The sequence below is a fragment of the Pinus tabuliformis genome, chromosome 4_1 (assembly GCF_031772625.1).
Source record: "Pinus tabuliformis cultivar Carrire ecotype Pingquan chromosome 4_1, CPIR1, whole genome shotgun sequence".
Classification (NCBI taxonomy): Eukaryota; Viridiplantae; Streptophyta; class Pinopsida; order Pinales; family Pinaceae; genus Pinus; species Pinus tabuliformis.
Window position 1 is genome coordinate 925806355 of NC_142303.1, and position 19258 is coordinate 925825612.

Consider the following 19258-nt stretch of genomic DNA (forward strand, 5'->3'; position numbering starts at 1 on the left):
CAAGTGCGCTCATCATGTCCTACTGACCTCCAAAAGTTGCAGGACAACTGTTATGAATTTTGCGTATGATTTTGTAACAAATGGTAGTTGTCTGTTGCATGTTTTCCTGCTATTTGATAGATTGCACACCATAAAGCAGGTGCCGCGCTAGGTCCTGCTTACACTTCTGGTCTTAAGGGAATTGGCCCTCCTCTTGCGAGGTAATTTGTGAAAACCAGGCAGTGGTCCTTATCATGACCCTAACCCTTGGATTTTATGCACCATACCTCTTCGGGCACTTCTGGTCGAGCTATCCTATCTTGTTTCAGACTCTGCATCTCAAGGCATAAATTATTTAGCTGCACGTGGATCTGTTGAACTCCCAAGTTAGGATCCTGCATCAGGTTCTCATGTAGCCTCATCGCGATCTCTAAGGCCTATGCTTGAGTCGTTAATTTCTGTTGTGATAGCGCACTCCTCAAATGTGGTGTTAGCGACGCTACAAACCATTCATGATGTTGTTCATCCGTTAGATTCATATTAGCTTCACGAATTGTACATTTCAACCTCTGATCCAGCTCCCAAGGAGTCTTGCCTAGTAGCATTTTGATCTCTTTGAATCCAATGATCAACTGTGCTTCAGACTCCGGTCTTCTAAATTCTCTATTTAACACTGCTTGGATATCTGCAATTCCCACATTTGGATTATCATTGGAGTGCTTAATACACCATGTTAGTGCGCTATCCTGCAGAGTGATAACCAATGTCGCTTTCTTTATATTGTCATCTGTAACTCCTTGTCCTTCCCATACAACCCTTACCATGAACCAGAATTGGTTCAAGTCCTCATTTCCCAAACCCTTGAACACATGCAACTTCACTGTGATTGCCATATTGAATCGCCTTGGTGGTACGAGTGAAGATGGAGGTGATGGCAGTGAAGCTGGTGGTGGTGTGGGTGGGGGTGGTATTCTCGGAATTCTTTTCCTTATCAGATGGATCGCACTTCACAGTGAGACATTCGCAAGCTCTTCCTCGTCCCCTCGTAGAGGTGAAATCAAGGGGCTAGTTTCAGGTCCCTTCCTTCGTTCCTGTAAGATTTTCCACTTCATGTAGCCCCGAACACCAAGGTAATTGCATAACCCTCTTTTAGCACAATAGCATTTTAATCCAAGTATTCAAAGACTTTATGTACTTACCTCATGGTCCTTTGAGAAAGCTTTGCTCTGCCTCACTATATATAACTGAGGTGTTAACCGCGAACTCAATAATGAATCCTCCTATAATCCGATCGAGCTAATGATCAATAGTGCGAGCGGTCTTATCCTCTGATGCTTCCAATCTTCGCACTAACTCTGGGGTCCACACAATAGGATTTTCTAGTTTCCACCTTCCTTGGCTATTTTCTATCTTCACGATCCACTCGTACAACTGAGTAGGGAAAGACTTGAAGAAGATTTCGTGGATCTCTGTGTACATGTAACAGTCTAACCACTCTTCTTTTGTCAGTCGCAGGTTCTGTTGTGGTATTCAACAACCCCTCATTTATTAATGATAATAGTTAATATTACGTTAATAAATGGGGACCCTCCAAAAAATCTATCCAAAAAACAAAACTTAGCATTTAAGGAATTTCTTTTATTTTTTGGAATAAAGCAAAGATAATAATGAAAACCCTCCTTTTAGAAAAAATACTAGAAATTTACCTTCACACATATAGCATGATTTAAACCCACCAAAAGACCTTTCTAACCCTCCAAAATCAAGAAAATCGATTAAGTAAGGAATCTATGCTCGAAACTATCATAAAAGCCAACATAAACTAAGTCCTTAAGCTTTTTCTCTCATCGCATAACACCATTCATAAAGGGTCTACTTTAAAAAGTTCATTGTGAAACATGCGAGATGCGAAACTGCGATGGCGTTACAACTATTATCGCATCGCATTTCGGGCTTTTAAACGAACACCTTGTACTTATCACCGTCCAATATTGCAATATGAGATCAAGACCTAGACCCACTCCCTAAAAATCATAAGCAAATGTTTTAGGTCCTCTGTTCATTTAAAAGGGTCTTTTACATAGGATAAACTTGGCAAGCCACCACGTTCTGAAAACAACTAATGAGTGGCTTGCATCTCGCATCTCGCAGAAACACAACAGGAGGTAAGAAAGGCAGAAAGGCATATTGCGATATTACGATCTGCGATATTGCTTTGCAATTCATACAATCGCTATCATCACAATTCAAAGGCTCGCCATCCTAGAAGCTTTTTTCCCGTTTTACGATGTATAACATTTATGAGAATTAAAGCTAAGGGATAACGAATAATTAGTGGGAATTTAGTAAGAGATAATTGCATTTATGTGTGAAAAGCCATTTAGTGTGATATGATATCTTCTTACTTGCGTTCAAACAAAACTGCTTTTACCACCTTTACAAGTTATCTGCATTATTTTGTTTTACGTTCATCTTTGTGTATCTGATAGCTGTTGTTCTTCACTTTCAGGAAAAGTCCATAGAGCAAAGCGTTGAGAACAATGGTGAAGAAAGGCAAGGAAGTCACTTCTGAGAAGTCAGAAATGACTCCTCTATTTACGGATACTACATGCAACAGAGAGGGAGGAACCTCTACATGGGAGGCTATGTATAACATACTGGAGGAGGAGCAGTCGAGGATTATGGAAACAAAAATTACAGTTGACGGATGTGATTCCTCAGACGCTTCCATGCTAGAGATGACATGCTCATTTTTTCACCACATAGCCATGCGGCCGAAGATAATCCCTTATACCGACATGGTTAAATGGGTTATTGATGAAGCCAACATCTCAGACAGAGAATTTAGGACAAGAAGCCAAGGGGTTATGGGATCTTTTACCTCGGAAAACCTACGGCTTATGTACCACCTACCAGAGCCACAGGTCATCTACAACAGGCAGTTCGTGGAGAAGTTTTCCAAAGAAAACGATGACCCAGTAGACTGCACCTGGACCTGGTCCAATAATGAGGAAAAAATCAAGAAAGATAAAAATGGTATGTACACTACTTCATCTGTTTGTTCCCCTCATAGTTTTTTAGCAGCTATGTTATGTAGACTATTTGGTAGACCCGATAGTACTAAGTTCTCCCCAAAATGGTTGTCATTAATAGATGCAGCTGTTAATGCAATTGTAATGAATTGGGCACAAATTCAGTCTGACAATTTATCAAAAACAATTATTGAGTATAGAAGGAAAATAAGTGTTGCTTCGAGGGTTTACCCTCTATTCTTTATGAGAGCATATGTCATGGACGCAATTTGTTTTAGTTCGAAATTTCCTATCATGCGATGGAAATGGACTGTTCGAAATCCACTTCCCATTCAAATATACAACAAGGACATGTGGGAATCCAATTTTCAACCACAGTTTTTCATGGAGTTATGCTTCCTATTCACAAGCAGCTTTATAATTGAGACACCCCAAGTTTTTCCCAAGAAGATGAAGTTGACATCCTCTCGGTGGCCAGATGGTTCGGGGAGGAAACATTTACATATATCAAGGTTTTCGGCAACATCACCTCTCCCCATGTCCTTGTTATCAGGAAAACTAGTGTCCATTCAGAGCTGCTAGTCCCACTAAGACGGGTAGCTATCTTAGAAACAAACAAACTAAAGTTACTTATGTTTTCCTTTATGAGAGATAGATGAGAGAGAAGCAGAGAGTACCAACCTCAGTCTTTCGCTAGTCTCCTTGCTTGTTTCCTCTCTCCCTTGATAGAGCTCTCGCCACTCCTTTCTCACTTGTCCCGCTTCAAAGAACACCTGTAGAGTCAAAGCAACAAAATACCATCAAAGCATAGAGATCTATAACCATAAACAATGTAGGATCAAATGTACATTAACCATACAAATGCATATACAAATACAAGATTCAAAGATACACAAGTATATGGAGGAAAACTCAAATAGCTTTATTGATAGAAGTAGTAGAAGAGAGGATTACAACCAAGCTGTCTGATCCAGCATCATCCTCCCAGCATGAAAGCCCTCTTCACCTCATAAAAAGCAAGATCACCCAACAATACAATGTCTTCAAAGAGAAACCAATAACACTTCCTTACAAATTACAAAATTCTAGCCTTTGGATCTCTAGGATGAGGGATCCATATATAGATGTTTGCAGGAGAGTGAGTTAGCTTCTGGGATTTTGATTAGTGTCATTTCACTGATAGTTCTTGGTTCCACTTGGAGATTTCATGATCTCTTACTCATCCCTGGGCGAATTTAGAGAGGCAAGTGTCATATGAGTAGTTTCTAGAATATTCTTTGAGTTTCCACCTAGCAAACTGCCTTTGCCATTTGTCTGCTCTCGCTCATCGCACCCTACAGAAGGGCTTTTCAGTATGCATCGCACCCTCCGTGTGTAATAGGTGAGATGCATTGCACCCTCAGCATGGAGCAGTCTGTATGGTCCAGTTTTGACCAGTTCTGAGCAATTTTTCAGGGAGAACTTCTGGGAAATGATGTAATCAGTTGACCTTGATCCTTTAGGGTATGAAACAACACTTTTAGGGGTTTAGAAGCCCTTGGTTTATGGACATATGTGATTGGGGTTGCAGTGCCCAAATATGTCTATAACAGTTGCCCCCTAAAGCATGAGGTTGTAAATCTTCTGATGTCGGGTGAAATGCTTTATCATGAGGATCCGAGGTTTTTCGAACTGGAAGATAACCTGTAATAAGATACAATACAATACATTATCTTCAAAATATTTTCATGATCTAGCTGAGGCGTGCATTCCCATGCTTAGCGTTATAGATTCATTTTCATGTACATAAGACAGATAATCATCTGTGTGGCAGACTGATGATTTTGGTAGAGCCATCATCCCTTAGTTTGGATGATTATCTATGGAGATGTGATGTACATTTGACTTTATTTTCCTAAATATATCGCAGCCCAGATGGATGAAACTAGATCTGGGGTCTTCAAACTTGTTCAATCTTTGCCCAAAGTACAAGTCGATCCATGTGAAAGATGTTCTGATGTTGAACATGGAAAGACATCCCCTGATTACCAACCAATGATGTAAGATGTTAATAGGCGCAAGAGGAATCACCGATAATGATAATGACCCTTAAGGTACTGCAGTACAATTCACGTGGTGTGAATACATGAGTCGATGTTGAACACCACGCAAAAGGCCATTGATGTAAACCTGTCGCCAGAAGTGAGAAACTTGCCATTGAGGCATGCAAGCTTCAAAGTACTGAAAGGGTTGTTATTAAGTCAACTTCTTGGATAATGAGCTAATGTCGACAAGAAGTGACCCATCGTAGGAGGGCCTTAATGAATCCCACATCTACGATATGGAACAAAGCAAATGATTTTGTGGAGGTGAAAACGATTTGATGATACAGGGTTCAGGGTGGCGGTCATGAAAGAATGGAGCGTTAAGGTGTTGCAGCGGATGAGGCGTTAGCTAGGTTGGTGAATTCTCTGAGTGACTTCTCTTGAACATATCAACGACACTGAAATGGATTGGTAGCGTTAACCCCAAGATGGATGGTACGGAGGACCAATGGTGATATGATCGGTGAATGGAATACCCAACCCGACTCAATCATGGTGATGGAGTGAAAGTGTCATGTTCAAGAGCGAACTGCTACCAATGAAGTTATTCAAGTTTTCTTCCCTTTTCCCCTAGTCATTCCTTACCAATACCTCTTTATTTTTGTCAAGCTTAAGGAGGATAACATATGCTTGTTCTGTAATTTTCCCTTTGGGCAAACCTGTCGCTATGTTTTAACAAGCCTAGTGACAGTGAAACTTGTTCTTGTCTGCATGGACAAGTTTGTCACTATTGTTTTAACGAGTTTAACGACAAAGATAACTCGGTCCTTTTCAATTTTAGAGAGTATAAAAAGAGACAGAAAGGAAACTCCAATAGTCCTTTTTCGTAATATAATCCCTTAAGTTCGAAAAAGTATAAAATAATACGAAAGGGATGAATTTTCGATAGTTTTAACGAGCCGAACAAGATAAGCGCTCGATCTTTTTGTGTAATGATCCCTCAGGTACAAAAAGATTAAAATATAGAGGAGGGATGGCAATTTCAATGACTTTAACGAGCTGGAGAGGCCAATTGCTTGGCAATCTTTTCATATTTTACGAGTCAGATGAAAAGAGCTTAAAGGAGACTCATTTTTTGAGGAACGAGTGATGTTTTTAGGTAGCAGCTGGTTCCAGGTAAGGTTTGGAACTTTTTCAATCATGGCAGCATAAAGAAGGTGGCTAATAGAATCACTCGTTGCAGCTGTTCCTCAAAAGAGTAAGCAATCAAATAGAGGCACATGATCGGCTAAAAAAGAGTGGAGGTGATGGTAAGAACATGACCAAGGTTCAAAAGCTGATAATTATGCGATCGCAATGGTTATTTACCCAAGGTGGGTTCATTTTTTAATGAGCTTGAAATATGGAGGAACATTTGCTCATTTCTAGGTTTATTTTTTAACGAGCTTGAACTTTGCATAAACCTGCTCGTGCCAATCGTATAATAAGGATGTCTCTCATTAGGTTCATTTTTTAGGGAGCTTTCCCTATGCGAAACTTTGATCCATTCAGAGCTACTAGTCCCACTAAGACGGGTAGCTATCTTAGAAACAAGCAAACTAAAGTTACTTATGTTTTCCTTTATGAGAGATAGATGAGAGAGAAGTAGAGAGTACCAACCTCAGTCTTTTTCTAGTTTCCTTGCTTGTTTCCTCTCTCCCTTGATAGAGCTCTCGCCACTCCTTTCTCACTTGTCCCTCTTCAAAGAACACCTGTAGAGTCAGAGCAGCAAAATACCTTCAAAGCATAGAGATCTATAACCATAAACAATGTAGGATCAGATGTACATTAACCATACAAATGCATATACAAATACAAGATTCAAGATACACAAGTATATGGAGGAAAACTCAAATATCTTTATTGATAGAAATAGTAGAAGAGAGGATTACAACCAAGCTGTTTGATCCAACATCATCCTCCCAACATGAAAGCCCTCTTCACCTCATAAAAAGCAAGATCACCCAACAATACAATGTCTTCAAAGAGAAACCAACAACACTTCCTTACAAATTACAAAATTCTAGCCTTTGGATCTCTAGGATGAGGGATCCGTATATAGATGTTTGCAGGAGAGTGAGTCAGCTTTTGGGATTTTGATTAGTGTCATTTCACTGATAGTTCTTGGTTCCACTTGGAGATTTCATGATCTCTTGCTCATCCCTGGGCGAATTCAGAGAGGCAAGTGTCATATGAGCAGTTTCTAGAAGATTCTTTGAGATTCCACATAGCAAACTACCTTTTCCATTTGTATGCTCTCGCTCATTGCACCCTATAGAAGGGATTTTTAGTATGCATCGCACCCCCCATGTGTAACAGGTGAGATGCATCACACCCTCAGCATGGAGCAGTCTGTATGGTCCAGTTTTGACCAGTTCTGAGCAATTTTTCATGGAGAACTTCTAGGAAATGATGTAATCAGTTGACCTTGATCCTTTAGGGTATGAAACAACACTTTTAGCAGTTTAGAAGCCCTTGGTTTATGGACATATGTGAGTGGGGTTGCAGTGCCCAAATATGTCTATAACAGTCCTCCCATACTATGTTCCAGATGAATTGATGGCTAGAGAAATAGCCTATCAAACAACTAGTGAGGGAGGAATGAGCAAGACATTGAAGGATTCAAAGAAGGCCATCTGGTCTACATTCCTTGTACAGTCTGGAGCATTTGCATTACACGACCTAGGGCATGCATTCAAATAAGTGGAGAACATGCTATCTCTGCGATTACCTAAATTCCTTGGAAGGCAATACAACCCGTTCGGCACTGTTGAAAATTTCACCGCTCTGGTGAGAATAAAAGTATTCAGCAATGAGGCGGATGCCTTTGATGATATCTTTTTGTAGAAAAGCACCTTCAAAGAAGTGCAGCATATGGAACAACTACATTTTGACCGTGAAGATATGGAAATTTTTTACAGTTACAAAGAAAGGAGGTTAGCAAAGGTCCCATTGGATCAATTATTGATTGAACCAATAAGGGAGCCTACTCCCAGTGTGACTATAGAATGTGACTCCAAAGAAAATTCTAAGACCGATTCTGGAGCAAAATCTCAAGAAAAATCTACCAGGGAATCGCAACAGTCATCGAAAAATGGGAAAAGCAAAAGCATGGAGTTAGTAAAGGATACATCCCAATCTACACAAAAGATAGTTGAAGAAACTTCAGCTAGCAAACAGGCTGAAATCCCTACTACCTCTGCACATCCAATAAAACCCCTAGTAATCGATCTAGAGGAAGAGTGGGATAATTTTAATAAGAGTCTCAACACAGAGGAATAGGCACCAAAGTTGCAAACTCCACAATAGAAAAAAACTCTGGAAATTACAGTGGAAGAGACTGCAAATACACAAGAGGTAGAGCACATCCCTGCCACCCCCACTTCTGAAATAATTTTGAGAATTGAAGAAATTCCCCCTCTAGATGTGTTTTATAGCCCACAACATAAGGCCGTGGTGAAAAGACAAAGAAAGAAAAGGAAATTGGACTCTACAACTACTACTACCCCTAAAAACAAACCAATGGATGTTCTATGGAAAGACTCACCCGCTGACCCATCTGCCAACCTTACTAGACTCTCACAGTTTGCAGGTGCTTATGCAACAATGACCATGGACAAAGCAACAGAAATACAAATGTTGCTTAGAGAAAAGGAAGATAAAATAACGTCGCTTGAGCAACAATTACAACAAGTAAAATTTGACCAGCAGGCAGAGATACAGTTGGCCAAGCTTCAACAGGTATTTGAATAGATGCAAATAGAACATCGAACTAGCTTAGTCGAGAAGGAAGCACAGATGTAGGAAATAAATGATATACACAAAGACGATCCAAAAATTGATCAATTTTTTACCGAAGCACTTGGTCTTAACTCCCAGCTGATGCACTAGAAATAATTATTCTGCTAGAATATTTCACAGTGGAAATCTTATTTTGAAACAAGCGATAAACTAACAAGTCAAGTCGTGGAAATGAGACTTGAATATGACAAGATCTTTAAAAAGGTCTCTGATTTTATCACTTGGCAAAATACAGAAGAGGGGAGAAAGGCCGAGCTGCCCAAGCTAGAAGAATCGCATAAGGAAATCCTATTTGCAAGATGGGATTCTCGGCTTAAAGAAGTAGAAAAGGCAACAATAGATGTGATGGCGGCAACAAACATTGTCATAGAAAACATCAATGAAAATTTACATAGTGCTAACCTTGTGGCATAATCCATTTCGAGTTTCCTTCCTAATTCAAAACAACGTAAACAACAATGGAAATAGGCAGTGGTAGAAAAAGCAGAAGTAATAAGGCAAACGATCAGGTTAAACTAGGAGGCATATTGGCAACATTTGGTAAAGCCTCACAACCAATGGATGACCCTGCGATGCCTAACCACTTCTACGGAGAAAATGGTGCCAATACTGACCAATGCCATATTCACTGGACAGTTGAAAGATGAAGTTGGCCAACCAACACAGCTCAAGTCCATGATGGATATCTACGATCTGAAAGATCAAATGTAGGATAGTTAGTCACCTTGTTTATTTCCATTTTTATTTTATTTTTGCACAAATTGAGGTAGGTCATTTAAACCTTCTCAACTATTTTTGTAATAATATATTTTTAGTTTTATAGGATTAGTATTTAAACCCCTCTCATGCATTTAGAGAGGGGTCCAGAATTTTATCAAAAACAGTTTTCGAAACATGCACTTTTGTCCCTTTGAGGAAGTTTTGGTGAAATTAATGGAACATGATTTATTTTCTATCTGATTTAGCATCTTATACTGAAATTGCACTTTTGTACTCTTAGATGGTGTTGAATGGACTGAAGATAGATCAAAATTGCTGAAACACATGAGTAGGACGTATTATAAATGGTACTTTTTATCTTTTAATCCCTTTTACTTATGTACTAAGCAATGATTTCTTCTCGAATTGTTTATGTATGAAAGTTTGAATCTTGATTACCATTATTGCACTTCTGTATGATGATGATCTTTATTTTATGCTGAATATATGAATAATTCTTTATGCGATATATCTTACACAATCATTTCGACTAACTTTTTATATGAAACGATTATTGTTAAAACGGATTCACTTCTCATCGCAATTGGATGATCTTTATTACCAATTGCTTTTAGATATTATTGTAGATCACATATATCGATTCAAATCCCGGGTATATTTATAGTTAGATAGTGCTTAAATTAGGATAAAATGCATGTGATTGTTAGTTAAGATTAGATTACTTTTAGCTTAGACATTACTTTAAAACCTCACATATCACCCCATTAGCACAAGCATTTAATAGATTGGGAAACTGGTCCCATTATCCCCAGTCGGAGCCACTACTCCAGACAGAAAAGGAGTTGCCAACCAAGGTTCAAATCGGGTGGTTTTCCCCCATGTTGAGGCAACGATTTTTAAGGATTCAACATGTTCTTTTTCTCCTGCGCCGCGAACTCGTGAATTCTTTTGTCCAACCAGCTTTCAATTTCCTTCTTAGTTGGATTCCAATGATATGACATCAGACATCTCTATGCAGATTCTGGTCCCGGAAATGGAACGATTTGCTAGCTTGAAGGGGGCTTGACCTAGGTTTGGAGTTAATTAGCCAAGCAAATCCCTACACTTCTGGCCCTTTTGGCATCAGCCCGTGGAGCGAGGACTGAAGTCTCACTCAAAGCAGTATGGGGGGATGCTGGAACCAAGTTTTCGTAGCTTTTAGATGTCTAAGGTGTCGATTTAGTCCAACTGTGCCTACCTTCACGCAGGTCACTTCGCGCACTGTCTTGACCTTCAATACCTCTATGATTTGTTATAATCGCCTTTCGTGTAGCCCTAACCAAGGGCTGAGATGTTTCCGTGTTGCTATGGCAACGTCCTGCACTATTTCCCCAAATTACACTGCGTGTTTTACTTATCTTCTTAAAGATCTTAGTTAACTTCGTGTAAACCAATATTCTATCTTGCACTCACTTATTCAACACATTCATACATATTCGCACATCATATAAGCATTAAAAGTGCAATGTATATTCAATGTAAAAGATGCATAAAACAAGAAATAAATACACATAATGGATATGAAAATTCTCTTTATTAATGCTCCAACTGTTACAGACTCGACTTGCCCTGCGCACTTAGCTGCAGGGTTCCGCGCACTCAGCTGCGGACTACAAGGCCTCTGTGCACTCAGCTGCAAAGCCTTATCCTACTCTACGACCCAAAAATACACTTTACGCTTAGATCTTTTGCTAAGCTTCTATTCCATCTTCTAATTTCTCTTTCCCTTAGCTACTTAGAGCCTCGCTCTATTTTTACAATCCCATGGTCTGCGGATGATGGGTATATCTCTACAGCTGACATTACATTACAAAATTGAGGGCGGACAACCCTATGACTCTCTTACAAACTACACGCTCTGCGCCTACAAAATGCGGAGTCTTTACATCTGGGTTACAACTTTTGACCAAAATCTGGGCTCTAAGCCCCAAACTTCCCTTGGGGGATCCCGCACCCAAAAGGTAGCATCAGAAGTGATCTCGCCTTGAAAGTTGGTGGAGAGGCTAAGGCACATGCGTTCTAAAGAACTCAGAAACCGTTTGGTGAAATTCCACCCGGATTGTATTTTATTAAAATAATTAATATTTTTAATGAAGTTCCTAAGTCTAAACTTAGGGAAGTTAAAATATTAATGGGTATCAAAATATGGGTGAGAATGATCTAGAAGGTGGATCAAGTCATGTTTTAATCTTATTCTTTGATTAGAGACTTAATATCGGCCATTGAAGACTCAACATGAAAATTATAAGATGGAGGCTTGGGATTCATTTGAAAAAACACATAGAGAGAACAAATTGAACTGGAGTTTGATTTCTGGGGTTAGGAAGCTGAGAAATTCAAACTAGGTGATCATTCTGCAACAAAGGGGCAGTGAGAATCTGGGAGAAAGACTTTCCAGAGAATACAAGGCAGAGAGAGGAAAAAAAGACGTCCAAAGGAGGGATGTTGCTGGCCTAAGCAGTGTTGATGCATAGGCAGCGCAGTAAGTGAGGGGAATACGAAATTCTGCAGAGGGAATTCGATTTTCAGTTGCCAGGAGCTAGAGTGTGACACTCGAGGCAAGAAAGACGAATTCTTAGCCAACATAAGATCCAGAGCAGAGAGGCAACGTAATACCCAGTAGAGGTGATGCAGTTTGACGTAGAGGCCATTAGAGGGTGACACAGAGCCTCCTAGAGCTGAGGATCAATCACTATTTCTCCAGTGACAGGGTGAGATCATTTCACCAGCCTTTTGTCCAGTATTTTCTCTGTAAAGTATTTCTAGATGAGAATCCTCGATTTGTATTCATATATTTCTCCTGCATAATAATAAACCCTCAGATCTTCTGGATTGGTTTTCTCGCATTGGGTTTTTCCAGGGACTATTGTGTCTAAAAATAAGTGTGTCCTATGTATCTTGTTCTTTGCTCTGTTTCGTTTCATGGGATCAAACATTTAATTAGTGTAGGCTGTAGAAGTAATCTGCTCCAATATTCATAAGAATAAATTGATATTGTATGTTAAAATTCAAGTAGGTGAAGTAGATTCAGATTTGCTGCAGTAGGGGTTCCTTGAGTGTAGGAATTTTCACAAATATTTCCCCATTAATATTCCAAAGTTACCACAAAAACTTGTAAATTTTGAACCAATAAATATTGATTCATTATCTATAATAACTTATTCTTGCAGACCAAATAATGCAAGAATGTTTTCTTCTAATTTTTTTATGATATGTTCTATGCTGGCTTGTTTTAGAGCTATAGCTTTAGGCCATTCAGTTAAATAATCAGTGGTTGTTATGATATAAGCATGTCCCATGTTAATTTTGTGATTTATAGGACTAATAACATCTAATCCCCACTAAGAAAAAGGAATTTCAACCATGATTGTATTTAGGAGCATAACAACTTTATTTTCCTTTTTCGAGAACTTTTGACATGGGATACATTTCTTCACAAAATAATACACATTTGAAAAGCGTGGGCCAATAAAATCCAAATCTAAGAATTCTATGATAAGTTATGACTTATGTTGGAGAAAAGTGCCTTCCACAAACACCTTCATGCACTGCTTTAATGAACTCCACATTTTTAGGAATGCTAATACATATCAGTGACATCCCATAATGATTTATTCTAAATAAAATTCCATACACTAACACATAATCATTAGATTTCATTCTTAGTTTCTTTATTTCTTTAGTTGTCATTCCATTTGCAAATTGCCCTTATTTTAAATAAAACATAATATTTTTGTACCATTAAGACTTCAATAGTGATTCATCTTCAGAGCAGGGAGGTGATTCGATATTAGATGCTTCAATTTCACCAAAAATTTTACATACTCCTTGTACTTTTACTTCTTTTAATGGATTTGTTTCAATATCATATTTTTGTAATTTGACCAACTAGTTGGCCCATTTACCTTCTTTGAGTTGCTTTTTTAATATCATTTTAATATGTGGATATGGTACATAAGAAATTACATGGAATGTCAAGATAAGGATTCTCAAATATGAGACAACTTTAATCAATGTGTATGCTTTCTTTCAATAGGAGAGTATTTTAATCCATATTACTGCAAACAATTACTCATGAGTGAGATAGGATGCCCTACTTTCAATTTCTTCTTCTCTTGAATATTGCGGCTATAGTTTCTTAGGAAGCAAAAGTTTATAAAATGAAATATTTCTCATATTCTAGGCTAATACGCATTAGAGTTGAAGCAATTACTAATTTTATGTTCAAGATGTCCTTGTATGTATTCTTATTCCATTCAAACCCTTTATTTTTTCTTTAACAACTTGTTTATAGGTCTAACAATTGAAGCATATTATAGAACAAATCTTCTAACAAAGTTTTTCTTCCCCAAAAATGATTGGACTACTTTGCATCTTGTTGGAGGCTTTAACTTTGATATGGCTTTGATTCTGTTAGGATATATGTATATTTATTCTTTGCTTACAATCTGGCCAAGTGACTTCCCTTCAAGAATTAAAAGAAACATATCTTTGGATTTAGAGATATTCCATATAATATACACATTTCAAAAACCTTTTGTAGATATTAAAATTGATATGTTGTCAACTTAGAGGATGTTTTCATATCATCTTGGTAATCAACCATGATATTTCCTATCATCTCCTTCAATAAATGATCCATGGCTCTCTAAATTGTAGCATCCACATTTTTCAATCCAAATGACATTTGAATATAAGCATGAGTTACCCAATGTAATATACTTCCTCAGGAATACCTCAAAATACCCACTAAATTTATGAGTTTGGTTAGAGATTGTCTTGGTGGTATTTCATCAAAGTGTGTACATGGTTGTAGGTGCACCTTGTATATATTTAATTCAAATAGGATATGCTTGGTATCTAATAAACATCATAAAAATACTTCATCACGACAATGTATAATTTGCATGGCTATTAGAGAAGGTAAATACCACCGTTGGAGCATGTTACAACAATACAAAGATAGAATAATAATAAAAATACCAATAGACTAGTGCCAACAATTGCCTATCAGATAGTAACTCGAAATACATATTTGGAATATCAGCCCACAGAGATGAGATAATATGGAAAATGATGAACTCCATTAGTCTATAATATGTCCACAACCATAGATGAACGTTTTACTTTTTAGCTCAATGAGTGCCCACAAAGAGGGGATTCAGCCTCCTTCAGGACAATAACTCGACCCCTTAAAGATTCAACCTTTACAAGTGAAAAACTAAGCCTCTTGATTGTAATATCTTCAGCCCTCAACAAAAACAACCCCACTCAACTTATGTAGGGGCATCTGTTAGATTTAATTGATTGAGAGGTCAAAACTATTTACTAGAGGAGTTGGTTGCTCAATGAGTGGGTTTGTTAGGATAAAGTTGGTTTGAATTGCCATGTAGTTCATTCAAATTACATAATTGTTGGGATTTGGTTTATTTTCCCTTAATTGGCCCATTTGATCCTATTTTCATGGATCTCAAGTGTCCTGCATTGATGTATTTATTTATTGATTGATTTAATAAAAATAGATCAGAGTGTGGAGTGGTGAGAGTGAATTTTCTATAAAAATCTTGTAACCAATCCTTTTGCAATCATTTCATTCCAATAATTGCATATATATGTATTATATGTGTTGCATGGGATTGTGCTACAACCCAAAATCTATTTGAATTCTCACAACTGGAGATAGAGGTAGGTTGTTAATCTCTTAATACCTGCACGAGTTGATAAATAACGGAGGAGAGATGGTAGTTGAGTGAATCCAAGTATAGAGGTGGAGCATTCAACACTTAGTTTTTTTAAGTCGACATAAGTCCGTCATTTGATGAAGGATGGGAGATGGGATTGAGGTTTTGTCAAGATAAACATGTCAATTGACAAGAGCCAGAGTGACGTGTCCCACAAGGTCTCTCTTAGAAGGTCGAAAAGGGAGCGCATAAAGGAACAAGCAGGATGGCCGGGGACCAGGTTGACATGTGAAGGATGGTCATTATGGAGAGTGTTGAGGCGACGTAGAAGCTTGTTGCATGGAATGATAATAGTAAAGTGGGACCATAGGATTGCTAAATCTTATCAGAAGCTTGAGTGCATTTGAAAAAGGACGGGGACAACAGTTGACAGGAGCCATGAACAAAAATTGACAGGAATAATTCTTGTTCCCCAGAGTCTGTCTCCTAGAGAATTCCATTATGCGCACTTTTAGGATACACTGAGGTGACAAAAGCCTAGGACCCAATATGATGTGTAAAATTCGACAAAGAAAAAGAGCAGGGACCCATGTTTTGTGGTGTGGTCGCATTGCTAGAAGCGAGAGGAAAGTGTAAAGCACGAGGAGCTAATAAGGTGGGCCATTGATATATATAATATGTGCTTGGTATCAATGGATATTTAAAAAAGGTTTGACCCCAATGGTTTTTTGTAAAAGGGTAAGCCCTTCCTCCTTTTGAATGTATACATATTTTGGATCAGTTGTCTATTGTTAATTAAATCTCAACTATGGTTGTTCTGGGTTGGGATTTTTGGAGTTTCAGTGAAAATTTTGAACTTAGACCACTATATATAAGTTTTTTAAGAGGTTAAGGTTTGCACCAGTTGGTATCTGGGCAGATCTTGCATCTGCTCTAGGAAAAATTAATTGACCATCGTGCATAGAGTTGGATGAGGTGCCAGAGGATGCCAAAGGGGACAAAGGCCTGTAGCCAACATTGAAGTGATGTGAGCTATGCAATAGTTGGAAGAAATAATGGTAGCCATGGAAACCAGTAAACAAAGAGAACTTAAATATATAGATTTAAGTGAAGAAGAGGAAGAGTCCTAAGAGGAAGAAGTAGCATAAGAGCCTGTAGAAACCAAAATATTGAAGGTAGTTCTAGGATTTGTTACAAAGGAAAAACCGGATATACCTTCTTATAGTGGAAGTATGAATCTAGATGAGCTTATAGACTAGATTATAGATATGGATAAGTTCTTTGAGTATGAAGATATGGATGAGGAGAAGAAAGTTAAGTTTATTTTCACCAAATTGAAGGGACATGCAACTCTATGGTGGGATGGCTTACAGGATGAAAGGAGAAGAAAGAACAAGCATAATATTAAGGGTTGGGACAGGATGGTAGGGAAGCTCAAAGGAAAGTTCTTGCCGAAGGATTATCAACTTACTTTATTCAGACAAATGTAAAATCTCATACAAAGATTGATGACTATGAGAGAGTAGACAAAAGAGTTTAATATGGTGAACATGAGGGTTGGATATGTAGCGGAGTCTACAAAGAATACAACCAAATATATTAATGGTACCAGGTTGGATATTCAAGACGAAATTAGTGTGTCATCACCCAGAACAATAGAGGAAGATCATGTGTTAGATTTGAAGGCTGAGGATAATCTTGCAAGGAATCAATATGGAAAAGGAAAAAGTACTACCAGAGGAAGAGGACAATATTCAAGTAGAGGAAGATCTACAACACAAAAATAAAGAGCTAGTAGTTCAAGTCCAAAACAACATCAAGAGGGAGACTTCAAAGGCTGAAGATCATTTTCCAGATGATGAGGAAGAGGCGAAGGAAGAAATATCTATTTCTATAGGTGTGGTAAGCTTAGACATATGGCATATGAATGTCTAGAAAATAGAGATGCAGGACAAAGAAGTGTTGTTGTTTTCGCAGCAGAAGAATAAGAACCAAAGGAACAAGAAGGAGAGAAGATACCAGAGACATCAGAGTCTCTATTGCTCAAGAAAGTGCTGTTGAAACCATATAAGGAAGATGTTGAGCTAGCTCAAAGGAAGGAATTGGTTATGAGAATTTGCAAAGTCCAAGGGAAACACTGCAAGATGGTGATTAATAGTGGCAACAAAGACAACTTGGTGTCTAAAAAAGTGGTGGAGAAGTTGAAATTGAAAAACATGAAGCATCCAACACCTTATAAGGTGTCATGGCTTCAAAGGGTCATCAATTATTGGTGAATGAACAATGTGAAGTGGAATTACATGTAGGCAGCTACAAGGATAAAATCCTATGTGATATCATGCCCATGGATGTGTGCCATATTCTATTGGGTAGACCGTGGAAGTTTGACAAAGGTGTTGTGAATGGTGGGAAGAAGAACATCTATAAATTCCAAAAGGATGACATCAACCATACCATGTTTCCTTTGCAAGAAGAGGGGACATCAAAAACCAATGATTTCAAGGAATTGTTGTTATTAGTGGGAAAGAATTTTTGCAGCAGGTGGAAGAGAATGAGGTAAGATTTGCTTTGTTATGTAAGCCCAAGGTTATTCTTACTTCCACTACTGTAAATGATTTTCTTTTTGAGATTCAAGATATGTTGAATGAGTATAGTGATATAATTGTGGATACCTTTGAGAAGTATAAGTCACCATATTGACTTAATACTGGAAGAAAATTCTACCAAATAAAGTTGCATACATAATGACCCCCTAGGAGAATGAAGAAATTAGAAAGAAAGTGCAGGAGTTGTTAGATAAAGGACTGATCAGAGAGAGCCTTAGTCCATGTGTAGTGCTGACAGTGTTGAGTCCTAAGAAATATGGTGGTTGGCACATGTGTACAAATTCCAAAGCATTGAATAAGATTACAATCAGGTACAGATTCCTTTACCTCACATAGATGATTTGTTGGACTATTTGAGTGGTGCTAGTTGTTTCTCTAAGATTGATCTGAAGAGTGGGTACCATCAGATTAGGATTAGAGAAGGAGATGAGTGGAAAACAACCTTTAAAACCAATGATGGGTTGTATGAATGGATGGTCATGCCATTTGGGTTGTCTAATGCACCTAGCACCTTTATGGAATTGATAAATGAGGTGTTAAAGGAATTCATAGTGAAGATTGTGATTGTATATTTAGATGATTGGTTTACAACTAGTCTAAAGAAGAGAAATTGAGGTATTTGAGGTATGCATTAGAGAAGCTGCAACAAGAAATATTGTTCATTAATTTGAAGAAATGTTCATTCTTGAAGACAAATCTGGTGTACTTTGGATTTTTCATATCCAAGGATAGTTTGAATATGGATCCCAAGAACGTAGGAGCTATTGTTGATTGGCCCTCTCTTAAAATCATTTTTGAAGTTATAAGTTTTCATAGTTTGGCTAGTTTTTATAGGAAGTTCATCAGGAATGTCAGCAAGATGAGTGCTCCAATTGTGGAGACCATAAAGAAACACACATCCATTCCAATGGGCTATTGAAGTAGAAAATGGTTTTCAACTATTGAAGAAGATCACAAAACAACATGTGTTGATCTTGCTAGATTTTAAAAAATCTTTCCAAGCAAAGTGTGATGCCATTGGAGAAGCAATTGGTGTTATATTAAGTCAGGAGGATAAAGCCATAGCATATTTTAGCGAGAATTTAAATGAGTGAAGGAGGAAGTATACTTCTTGTGGCAAGGAGTTTACGTTGTGGTAAAATCTATAAAGAAATGGAGGCATTATTTATTGTCTAAAGAGTTTTTTTTGTAGATAGATGATCATGCCTTATAATACATTATGGAGTAGCCAAAATTGAGCCAAAATCACGTTAATTGCATTGAATATCTCTAAAATTACATTTTTGTTTTGAAGCACATTAGTGGTCAAGCTAATAAAATTATTGATTCTTTTAGTA